This window comes from Macrotis lagotis, chromosome 4, assembly GCF_037893015.1.
Source record: "Macrotis lagotis isolate mMagLag1 chromosome 4, bilby.v1.9.chrom.fasta, whole genome shotgun sequence".
Classification (NCBI taxonomy): Eukaryota; Metazoa; Chordata; class Mammalia; order Peramelemorphia; family Peramelidae; genus Macrotis; species Macrotis lagotis.
The window spans coordinates 14,252,027-14,265,316 of record NC_133661.1 but is presented as its reverse complement, the minus strand read 5'-3'; the positions used below and the strand labels follow the sequence as shown (position 1 = coordinate 14,265,316).

Below are 13,290 nucleotides of genomic sequence, written 5' to 3'. Positions count from 1 at the left end.
TATTTTGACTGGATCTAGAATTTAATTGCTCTTGGGAATACTCCTGATGGATAAATCAATATTGCCTGGAATCTGTTATATGACTTTTAACATTAGAGAGTTCCCTTGGCCCTCAGATTTCTGGCTCTGTATTGGGTTCTCTGTTTTAAAATTATCTCGCCATAACAATCTTCTCTACTTTATATATCATCTACTTAAAAAAAACATCCAGGCAACTCCATTATCTCATACTCCCTCCCAAAGAATGTAGTTCCTATCATCATTTCCATCATCATTATCATCATTATCATCAATATCATCATCATCATCATCATTATCATTTCATATAGGCTATAAGGAAAGAACCAGTTAATAGACTCCAGGAAAATTGGGGGGGTGGCAACTATTTCAGCAAGAGTTATGGGGGGTGTTGTAATAAGGGATGACTTCTCAGAGAAGGTTATATGGGGAGTTTCTCCACTTGTCACTCAGAGAGGGTGCTCTTCCTTGGAGGGTGGTCCACAAACCTTGACCATCAAGAGAAGGAGGACCCAGAGGGAGCAACATTTAACAGCCAAACCAGGTGGGCCTGTCTTAACCACATCACACCAGGAGGTGTCGCTGTGTGCAACACTATTGCAGACTAGCCTGGCTTTAGCCTACACTGCCCTGAGAACACATCACAGTGAAACTTTATTTTTAAAAGTCTACCATAGCCAAGGACTCCATGACCATAAGTGGCATGCTATGAATGTCTCCTATCTATTAGACACAACTGGCAATAATAAAAATACTGCTGTGAAGTGGGCTGTGTGAACATCATTAGACTAGTTCATAGAGGAGGGAAAGGAGATACACAGGTAGAAGATGTCAGAGCTGGCCTCAGACCCAGGAGATCTCACTTTCAGATGGGGACACCCAGCCTCATGTCCATATTACTTTTAGGCTCTGCAAGTGCCTCAGCTGCACTGGACCTCAGTTTCCCTAAGTGTAAAATGAATGAAATTGTATTAGATGAAGTACCATCATGGGTTGGAGGAATTATAGACTTCAACCCCAGCATATCCCAGAAGAGAAAACAACCCTAAAAGGGGAAAAACAGGCAATGTTTGTTTAATGTTCATGTGAAAAATCCTAAACCCCATAGCTGTTCAAAGATGGAATGGACTGCCTTAGGAAGGAGGTGTGGGACAGTTGATTTTCCCAGTCTTGGAACCTTCAAACAGAACCAAGTCTGAGGAATGACTTGTAGAAAAGATCTTTGTTTGGACATGTGGTGGGCCAGGTGACTTCTAGTTCTGATCCTCTGGGTGTGATATCATTGATCTTCACCTCTTCACAGTTTCCCCTTTGGCAAATAACCCCAGAGGTGAATAATGTTTCCTCAACTAAAAAAAAAAAATGAAACTTGACATTCAATCCCTCAGGGAGCAAAAAATGGTAGAAAGCAGTGATTGTGGCAATCATGAGGTCTGGCTTCTAGCTTGGATCCAAAACTATCTGCCTGTGCCATTTCTGATCGACTTGTTTATCTTCCCAAATTCTCAGTTTCCTCATCAATAAAATGACAAGGAATGGTCTGGAGTTGCCATCGACTTTAAAAAAATGAATGAAAACTCTACTGGGGTCAAAGAATTGTTTAGCTGTTGATAATGCACAAGGAAAACCTCTTGTTTGTTTAAAATGAAAAGTGAAGAGAAGGTTTTTGTGGGGGATTCCTTCAGGTGTGCCACCTTTCTTATACACATGATGCCTGTTCATTACCCTCCACTCAACTCCTTTTCTGATGGTTCATCCTTGCCTGTGGGTGACTTGGCTTTTTCCAGCTAGGAAAGAAAGCAGTTTCCCAAACCCAGGTGGGGAAATCTTTGTCTTATCAAACTGACAAATGAGAGGTTGTCTTAAATAGGAATACTGGCGTGATTCTCATTGGAGAGAGTCATCACCATATGACTTTATTATTGGTCATAACAATTCACAAAGACTGTCTTTGAAGATTCATGGAAGCCCCTATCACTTTTGGTGGAGGGAGCATTAGCCTCCATGGATGGAACAATGGTAGCACAAGAGAATGAGAAGAGGACTGGGCTTAGGACAAAGGACCTGGGAGACTTGATGGTGAGTTTCTGCATCTATTCCTCTTTGCCTAAGGCATCCCTTGGACTTCATCCAGCCCTTGACTACCCACAGGCAGGGCCTCTTAAGACTCACATTCACAGGTAGATTTCGAGGAGCACATGACCTTGAATAAGAAAAGAATTCTATCTTTTTTCAGTATAAATGGTTTCCTTCTTAATCCTATGAATTTTATTTTATTTATTGAAAAATTCTAACAACAAAAAAAATAAAAATTCTATTCTAAGAAAGGAGTCATGAGCTTTACCAGACTGATTACCCAAGAAGTCTGAGACACAAAAGAAAGAAAGTTTTAGTCCTTGTTGTAGCATGTTTTATGGAGATCCATAGGGACTTTACAAGAATTGACTTGACAATCCTCATTGGACATTAGGTGGATGAAGTCAAGTCAACATGTATTTATTGAACATCTACTGTTTGTTAGGCAATCCGCTTAGCACTGAGTTTACAGAGATCCTTCACAAAACCATAGCAAGCAACTGTATAATTTATCCATTAAGATAGTCTAGATGGCACTCACAGCAACTGTGCAATGGGCAATGAATTGGGCATGGAATTGAACTGGAAACAAATAGAGGGATTTATTGTACTGGGGAAAAATTATAATATTTTTCACTTATTTCAAGGCTCTTCTGTCACCAAAGCATGTGTTTTTAATACTAATATTCTTCTGAATATGATACAGGGGACTGAAAACTCCTCCAAGTGAGTAAGGACTGGGTTTATGTCTTGCTTCTGATAAAGAACAGCTGAGGAACATTGGACAAATCACTGAACCCCTCAGATCATAAGCTGCATTTCCTCCTTTTACCAATGATGTCATTAGGTTTGCTCTAAAATTAAAAATAATCCTCACTGTGATACTCCACATGTGTGAATCCTAAGACATTGTGATATCTAAAGAATCAAATTTGCAGGTGACCAAAAAGATGATTTGAAAGGTCCTGATTCTAAGAACTGGCAGAAATAATACTTTCTATAAGGTAATAGGATTGCCATTTGACTAGTCTTTTATTGTCCACACATTTTCTATTGCAGTTAGGGAAGATGTTGATAGAATCGATTTGAGTAGGTTGCTACACAATACCAAAGATGAATCCAAAGATAACACGAATGTCCATGACTGGCATCATAGATACCTAATCATAGGAAGGGAAGTAGACTGATTATATGGTAAGAAAGAAGGGCGATCTATGAACAGCATGAATGTGGCACTGGCCCCCCACTCAATGGTAAGAAGTCAGAGGCACTATAGGACATGGGGCTGGGTCACCTATGTGTTTTTCCTCTATGCAGGATTTCTGGGAGGATACAAGAATGCATGGAGAGGTGGTGATCTTCACCCTACATCTGCCTAAGTGATTTTGCTAAAACACATTTCTGACCACAGCACTTCTTTGCCCAATAAACTCCAGTGGCTCCTATTATTTCTGAGATAAATTATAGACTGTTTGGCATGTAAAGCCCTAGTAAAACTGGCCTCAAACCTATCTTTCCAGCCTAATTGGACATTATTCTACTTCATATCCTAGAACTCTTCCTGTTTCTTACTACCCCACCTCTCATTTCTGGTCTTGGTACTAGCTGCCCCCCCCACCCCGCTTAGGTGATACAATTCCTTCTCACTTCTGCCTTTTAAAATTCTTGGTTGACTTCAAATTCAGCTCATATAACTTCTTCTACATGAAGTTTGTTATTGCTCCAAGTTTCCTAGATGCTGCTACATCCACAAAACATCTGTTTTCTCTTTATTTTTCATATATTCTGTATGAGAAACAATGTGATTATAATGGCTAGAGCCATTAATATCTGGGTTCAATTCTGCTTCAGACAGTGGCTGTGTGGGCCTGGGACAGGTCATCCAACCTCTCTTGTCTAGATAATTCCTTAATAATATACATTCTTAGATATGATCATGTAGGAATATACTTTACTTGGCCATACAAAAGTTATTGCAAGAGTTTCTTTTTTAATTTGTTATATGTTTTCTTTTTCAATGGAGAGGAAAGCAGGAAGGGAGAAAACATTCATTTGAATTAAAATAAAAAGTAGATAAGGCACAAAGTGTTAACCTATACTGTTAGTGGGAATCTCCTCATTCAGATGTACCTATTGTTGATGAAACCACATGTTTAGTGCCTGCCCTTTATCTGAGGTAGGAACCCCCTCATATAAGAGGTAATTTAATGTGGCTGACCTAGAGAGTCAGTCTTAGAAGTCAAAATCATCTGGTTTTAATTCCTGTCCCATTACATACTGATTGTACAAGCTTGGATAAGTTTACCCGAGTCTTCAATTCTCCAGAGAAATCTCTAAAATTAAATGTTTTTTAAAAGGGCATGTATAAATTACAGTAAAGGTGTTGAGTTGCATTGGTAGAGGCACCTTTCTTATGTGAGCGTTCCTGATGCCACTGAAATCAGGTTCAATCCTGGTATTCAGATATATGTAATCTCCCCTCATAGAATGTACATTCTTGGAGGTTGAGAGATATTCCATTTTGGTCTTTGTAACTTTAGTAGCTAGCACAGAACACAGGACATAGTGAACATTTAGGAAATACCTGAGGCTGATTAAGTTATCAAATTGATGAGAAGATGGAAACATTGATTGCCCAAGGACCTACTCTATAAGAGACAGGCTTTCTCTACAAGCTGATTAGAATAAGGTCATCAAATCATAGAATGGTCATAACATACTGCAGCAAGAAGAGAACTCCAAGTCATCTACTCTAATTCTTTTATTTTATGAAAGTGACTGAAGCCTCTAGAGAGGAATTCATATCATTCATTGATTCTGAGAAACAAGGAGTTGTAATGGAGTGAGTCCTGGATTTAGAGATGGAGTCTCTGGAGATCTCATTTGGCCATTTATGACCTGTGTAATATTTACCAAATTATTTACCTCTCTGGGCTTCCATTTTTATCTTCTGTGAAATGAAGTGGTTTGGAGAGATCCTTCCCAGCTCTTAGGTTAATTCACCAAAAGATTTATGTTGGAAACTTGGAAACTATTCTGAACTCTGTTAAGCTGATATGCCAGTTGGGCAGGGAATGATTTTGGCTCTAATTTCCACACACCAATAGTACTTTTATCATTAAAAATGTAATAAATAACAGAAGAAATTCCCCTGGTAGAGATAGCATATAGTTTTAGATCAGGTGGCTAACTTAGAAAAGTTATTAATCCTAGTAACTGGCAGGATTCAGGTTTTTGTGGGCTAGAATCACAATGTAAGTGGTATTTAATATTCACAATTATTTTATGTTGTAATAAAAAAGGCAAAGGAATGCTATGCCCAGATACCTATTAGATCAAAATGACTTTCAGAATACAAAATAGCTTAGAAATGTAGTCACATTTCAGAATGACAAAAATCAGGTAAAACATCAGAACCCTAGCCAATTTCTAAAATGAATTTCTAACTGGACTTCAATATGCCAGAGACCTCAGCAACATTCAGAGTCACCATTTATAACTGACAAGGAAGTAAATTGTTTCATTTTTTTTGAGAGCCAAGAGCCTTCCTAATGTCTGTCACTAAATTATCCTTCCAGTCTAAATGAACTAAATTATATCTAGTTCAGTGGCTGGCGACCTATTACTCTGGGCTCCTTTTAATTGCCATACAGATAAATTATCATCACTATGTCCTTACTGACCAAGAAATTTGTTCCCTTTTCTGCTTTCATTCCTGTAGGTACCTTCTGATCTCTTTGGGATCTAGGGTCTCTCAACATGATGTCACTGGGGGACCCTTCTTCCAGCTCCAAAAGACCTTTCCTTTACATTGAATACACTTTGGATTTATCCTCCCATCTTACCTTGATAAAATGTAAGCTCCTTGAGGACAGGAAATATTTCATTTTTCTCTTTGCCTCCTCTCAGTGTCCAGCCCAAAGACTGACTGGTACATAATAACATTTAATAGATGCTTGTTGAATGAGCAGAAGCATTTGCTTTCCAAAAATTCATGAGATTCTCCATTTTGGCTATCACAGACACAAAGATGCCTTGGCCAGCTTCAGACTAGACTAATTCATTGATTGAGTGAGTTAGGCTCTTGGCAGATTCCTCTAAGCTGAAAGAGTTTCAAGTAGGAAACTGGTGATTGATGAGGGAATGAGAGAGAGAGGGAAAGAGGAAGAAAAATCAATGACACTCAGGTGGTCTCTCCTCTCTCTGTTCTCCATTTCCTCCCAGTGGCAGAGATCCAAAAGAAGATTTGGTGGAAAGGAAAGTTCTAATAATGAAGCCTTCATACTTAGAACTTGGGTGGCTTACAGACATCTTGAAGATTAATCACTAGTCATGTCTTTACCTCTACACTATCCTCCTGCCTTTTAACAAGAATTTCTTTTGAATTTCAATGAACTACATGCTTGCAAGTAGTAATCATTCTCTGTGACTGGGAGATATCATGCATACTTCTCCCTGCACTACCCCAGTTTCTTGAGTAGAAATGGAAGGCAGAAAAATAAGAAATATTTTCTCAAATGTATGTTGGTTCTTCAGGTTATAAAAACCTTGGATATCTCTTGGTAGAAAATGCTCTAGGACCAGTGATAATGATGAACAAGGGAGAAAAGAGCTCCAGAGAGGGATAAGGGGTAAAAATACCACTGTATGATATAGATTTTGTTCCAGAAGATACTTTAGATGACATTTCATACATTTGTGCAGTTCTTTCTGTGGTGGCAAAGAATTGGAAATTGAGGAATGGGTGGTTGACTCAATAAGTTGTGGTAGAGGAATGTAATGAAGTGCTATTGTCCCATAAGAAATATGAACTGGAGGATTTCAGAAAAACCAGCAAAGACTTACATGAACTGATGCTGAGTGAAGTGAGCAGAACCCGCAACAATAACATTGGGTAATGAGCAGCTACGATAGAGTTAGCCCTTCTTAAAGTGATCCAAGACAGTGCCAAAAGATTTGTATTGGAAAATGCTAATCCTATTGCAAGAAAAAACTGATGGGCTCTGAATGCAGATCAAGACATACTATTTTAGCTTTATTTTTTCTCACATTTTTTTTCTTTTGTTCTGATTCTTCTTTCACACCATGACCAGTGTAGAAATATATCCATATATAATCTATATCAGATTATTTGATGTCTTGGGGAGGTGGGGAAGGAAAGAAAGGAGGGAGAAAAATCTGGAACTCAAAATTTTACAAAAATTAATATCAAAAGCAGTTTTTACATGAAATTGGAAACAATCTAAAAATACTGTTATGCAAAATAAAAAAAAAAGAATAGGGACCAAAAAAGGAGCTTTCTAATGAACCGATAATGAAAACTTGAAGGTTGTCTTTGTGGAAGTCTGGAATACAATTAGGGTTACTAGGTGGCACAGTAAATAGAGCTAAAGTAGAGTGAAACAGAGTTCAAATATGGTCTCAGATGTTTACTGGCTAGGTGATACTAGGCAAATCACTTAATCTTGTTTGCCCCAGTTTCCTCATCTATAAAATGAGTTAGAGAAGCAAATGATAATCCAGTCCAGTATCTTTATCAAGGAAAACCCCACTGGAGTCAAAGATAGTCAGACATGACTGAAACTACTGAAGAACTACAACGAATATAAATTGGGGAGATTTACTCTATTTGAGGTCAATGTTTACTCCTATCTTCTAAGGTATCCATGGTTATGGATATTCCTCCTGAAGACACAGATTTTATAGACATTGTCTTTCCACCGTATTTAAGTCATTTCTTCATCATCCCATATAGGCATCATAAAGGGTTCATCTGTCATAGTCACACACTTTCCATCAGCTCTCTTGACAATGCATAGATAACATTTCTTGACACTGCATTGATTATCCACTCATGACATATAAAGTGCATTAGATCATCTCTCACTTTCTCTTACATGACTAAAATTTTTGTCCAATTATATCTATATTTTAAAATTATTTTGCCTTGACAATCTTCTCTACCTTACACATACTCTTTTTTTTACCTGGGAATAGGTTTTACTGTGTGTATGTGAATGTTTTAGATGCTCTTTTGTCATTGTTCTTTCCTCTTATTATAAAGTACCCCAAAACTTTTTATATTTACATACACAGTGAGAAACCATAACCCTTCATTTGAAACATCCCAGCCTATCCTGAGGCAGTCAGCTCTGATCCCACCACCAGGATTTCCACTTCAGTTGGTAAGTGAGCAGCAGGGAATTGAACTCTTAATTGAAAACAAATTTAAGCTTTAGCAATGACAGGAAAAGGAAAAGAAATTAGGAAAATGTATGAATTCCAATAAGATACATATCTCTCCCAAAAGAGGGAGGGAAGGAAAAAGTTTAGTTAAAATCCTTAATCATACTAAATCCATGTGTACTCCCTACCCCCAAACATTCCCCCTTTTTCCATAGAGTTAAAGACCAAGTATTACTTACTGAGTCTGAATACAAACAGCAGATTCAGAATCCAAATGTGATCGAGAATCAAGTAATTATATATTTCTAGATTTAGAGATAAAAGGACTATGAGGTCATCTAGCCCAAATCTCCCCCATTCATTTTAGAGATAATGAGAGAGAAAAATGATTTATAGAGAGGATTTTGATGTTTGCAAAAACACTTTAAATGTATTATGTCAGATGAGGAAATTGAGGCCCAGAAAAGTTCCTAAGATAATATAAGTAGTTAGTAGCCAAGGTGACTTTCAAACTCAAGTCCTTGGACCCCAATATAGCCCTTTTCCCATTGCCTCTTCTTTAGATCCCTAGCTCTTAATGCTTTGAACTTGAAAGGCATTGGATTTAATAAACACTTGTCTTAGATTTGGATCTTCCTTCTGACACTGCCTAGAAGTGTACCAAGAGCAAGTCACCAACTTCTCTGTGAAAAGAAGATAATAATACATACCTCAAATGGGAACTGGAAAGATCAAATGCAATAATATATAAAAATAATTTTATAAACATGAATTGGTTTTTCCTTATTGTCTAATCCTTTTGTTTCATTATCCCTAAAAATGTGTATCATTATGATGGATAAAGTGTAATTCATTTTTCCTCAGTGTAGTTTACAATTATGTTTTAAGGAATTCCCTTTTGGAATAACAAAGAAACAAATAAATTCATACATGGATTTACTAGGCAACAGTAGCTCTAGAAAACTCTTCTGGGAAATGCTGTAACAACCTGAGCAAGCCCCACCATTTGCATAGGTCATTCACAGTAATCCAAAGAAGAATAGAAGAGTATCGCATGGAATGCATTAAGACATATTTGTGACCTTCAGATTTGTTTTTGTCTCTCATCCATCAGAAAGCCATAGAAGTTATTCCATTGCCTCATATTCTCCTCAAATTATTTTTCTAAGAAGTCTTTCCCAAACATCTCTTTTCTTTTGTTTTTCTTTCACTGAAAATAAACAGGTTTTAAATTCCTAGCTAGATTAATGCTTGATTCAATCTATCAACAGTTCCTTGGTCTTCTGATACTTTATGAGAGGCAAAGCAGGAGCACCAGTTTTGGAATCCAATTCTGAAATTTGGTGTGTGACTTTGACAACAGACTGCCCTCTGTGAGTCTTAGTTTTTTATTGTTAAATAAGGGAAAGCAATGATCTCTAATTTCTCTTCCAGCTCTAAATATAGAGATGCAATGAGAAAAGCCATTCAGAGGGCATGAGTTGGCACAGGAGAAAAGTTGAGCCAGCATCAAGAGGGTAGTATGTCTCAGAGGATATTCTATAGATCTGTGGTAAAGTGGGGTCTGAATCTCCATCTGGAGATAGTTTCCTTTACAAAACCCAAGATATGTTTTATGATGGAGTATTCATGATACTTTAATCTTATTAGAATTATCCACTGACATTTAAGCAGAGCTTAAATATTTGAAAAACATTTTTCCTATAATTTCTCATTAGAGTCTCAAAAGAGCCCATGAGGATTATTGTGTCCATTTTACAGATGGACAAGACAAGTGCCAGAGAGGCTGAATGACTTGGCAGTGGTTAAACGGTTAGTAAACTTCAGAAGTGGACCTTGGACCCATATTTTCTTTACCAAGAATCATCATCTAATTCACATTTTTGAGGGAATCATGGCAACAGCTGACATTTAAGTAGCAATTTAAGAATTTGCAAACAAAACCCAATTTTATAAATCATCTCATTTCTGCCCTTCTTGCTGTTTGTCCTCTGCTTTTGAATAGGACCAATGCCATCACAGATGATGTCTTGACATATCTATGAATTAGATTTACAAGAGGCAGGGAAGCACATAGTCATCAAACTAACTCTTCCTTTCACCCTCCCCACCAGAGTCAATCAAGTCCAGTGAAAGGAAAAAGTTGGGACAAGTGGTGATGGCCTGTGAAGCAGTGGATGACCTTAACCTCTTAGTTGTCTAATCAAACTCTAAGTGTTCCACAAAGCCTGCTTCAACTGCTTTCATGGCTGTTAAACATTGTTCTCATCTATCCGTTCCACTGGGAAAAGCCTTCACATGTTTGGAGTAGATATCTTCCAACTCATCCAATAGGTTTGAGACCCCTCAATTATCCTTAGTTTGGTTTAGCTCATACACTGAGATGATTTACCAGAATGTGGTCATTGTCCATGCTATGTCTTCTTGGAGAGTGACAAGTAGAGCCTAAAGGTGGATAATAGCCTTGAAAAGGGCTTGGAAATCACTCCCATTAGAGGCACACCTATTTTTGCCCTGCAACCGTATAAAACCAATATTATAATTACTATTATTGTCATCTTACGAATGAAAAAATTGAGGTACATAAAGCTCTTGCCCAGAATTACAAAACTAGTGTCAGAGGCAGCGTTTAGACTCAAGTCTTACCTGACTTTCAATCCTGTGCTCTCTCTATCACACCATATCCTCAAATATCAAAGTGCTTCCATTCTACATATATGTGTGTGTGTGTGTGTGTGTGTGTGTGTGTGTGTGTGTGTATACTGCCTTTTAGTCAAATGTTTTCCAATTTCATATTTTTGGGACATAACACATAGACTTTTAAGAGAAAAGATCTGGAAGATATCTCAGAGACCATCTGATGGATAAAATGAGTGAGGTCCTTGTGTGAGATTGTTTCTAATGTCTCTTCTAGCTGCCTCTACTCCAAAGGACCTATTTGAGAGTCCAGACATAGCCTAGAATAGCACAAAAATTCATTTGGTTTCTTAGAAAGTTTTCAGCATCAATAAATGATCAGACAGGATAACATCATGGTATACTAAGTTGATCATCTTTCCCAAACAAAGGAATCAGTTTTCTCCATTGGATTTATTTAATTCAGCTTCACAGAACTGGGTTTCCCCAGAATCAAGTTAATCTTGGATTTGCTTGATAAGAGTATCATTTTCCCCTAATTTGAATTGTCTGAGTTTATCCTGAAAGTCACTTCCCACTTTCAATCCATCATGAGGAAAAATATATAAGATCAACTATTCTAAAAAAATTAAGTAAGAGATATATTTGTTATATTTTTAGTTCCTTCAAAATGATTTCTCATGTTTCTTACTAGAAATAAGCTAATAAACATATCAATAAAACACAAATCCTTTAACAATAATAAAAAACATTAACGTTTTAATTTGAAGATAAAAGAGGGTTTTGGCTCTTTTTAAATCCGACAAGTTCTGGATCTAGGAAGGCTTAGGCTGTCTCAAAAGAATATAACTAATCATTTAAATTCACATTTGTAAACCATTCTTGGTTACCTTAATTAAAATGGACACAAGGAATTTTCAAATAGCATAGAAAGCAGCCGTTTGCCAGTCTGGTACACAACATTAAGTTATAACTTATGAAAACACTCAGTTCCCCAGGAAACATCCTCAGGGAATGTTAGCAATAATTTTCTTTTAAAACAACAACTTATATTTCATTTGGAAGTTAACATTTTTATTTCATTTCTGAATCTCTGTTTGCTCACCTGTAAAATGAAGACTTTGAGCTAAATCATCACTAAGGTTCCTTGGAAGTTTAACCAGTTGATCAATTACTCAGAGAAACATATTTTTTAACTGTTACCTAATCAAGCTCAAAATATCAAATGTTTACGTTCCTCCAGTGGAATTTAACCTCTTTAGGTTTAGGAGGTCAGTTATAGGAATATAGATCGAGAGGTGGAAAAGATATCAAAGCCCGTCTGTTCCAATCCTCACATTTTACAGAAAAGGAAACTGAGGCCCAGGAAAGTTAAATGACTTGTTTAAAAAGTTAGTGGTAGAGGTAAGATTTGAACTCAAGGCTTCTGTTTCCAGAGCCAGCATTTTCCCCACGATACCATGATGCTGATTTTTGCAGCTAGTTGGCCCAGGAGATGAAACACTGAATCTAGAGTAAGGCAGTTAGGAGGAGGCACAGTTGATAGAATGTTGGTTCCAGAGTCAAAAAACCATGAGTTCAAATCCAGTCTCAGAAATGTGATAGTTGATCCTGAGTAAGCCTCTGAAACTCTTTCAGGCTCAGTTTCGTCATCTACAACATGAGGATAATAAAAGAACCTATATCCCAGGGTTGTTGGATGGATAAAATGAGAGAACTGATATTTATGTTGCACTTTGCACAGTGCTCTCTATTTTAGATGGTATTCAATGAACGTCTATTGAATGAATTCTCAAATGAAACTGCAAAACAACCAATGCATGCATAGTATTTCTCTTTGCTCTCTGGGTCAATGGGAAGCTTGTTCACCTGCAGAGACGGGGTAGCTTATTATGCTATTTTTCCTGTGAGCTCAGAATACATAGTTTGGTTTCAAGTGTATCTGATTTGCATGTGATACTAAGCTGAATGGTAAGACAGCTTATTTCTTTTTGTAAAGCTGTGACTAAAGAAATGAAATTTCTTCTTTGTTAAATCTTTTGAAGACTTTGGGGCCACTCTAAGCAAGAGCCACAATGAATATTTAACTCTAGACTATAGTTTTGAATCAAGATAAGTAATACAGAGGAATCAAAGTCCTTCCTCCCCTTTTCGTTGAGTCCCACCCTGTCTATACATTTTTTTTTCTGTCTATGCATTTTCAACTGAAAAACATGGAGAGCTAGATTATGGGAATTTGGGTGAAGAAGACCTAGGTTCAAATCTTACCCTTGGTACCTATTACCTGTGGGATCCTGGAAAGATTGTTCCATTCCTATGAAAATGTTTGACCTCTAAAATGAGAACAGTAATAATACCTGTAGCGCTCATCTC

The 13,290-nt window shown here is 37.2% G+C and overlaps 1 protein-coding gene across 1 annotated transcript in view; it reads right to left on the bottom strand.

Annotated features, from left to right (window-relative positions):
- Positions 1-13,290, bottom strand: part of PRKG1 (protein kinase cGMP-dependent 1) — a 1,157,583-nt gene that overhangs the window by 288,000 nt on the left and 856,293 nt on the right.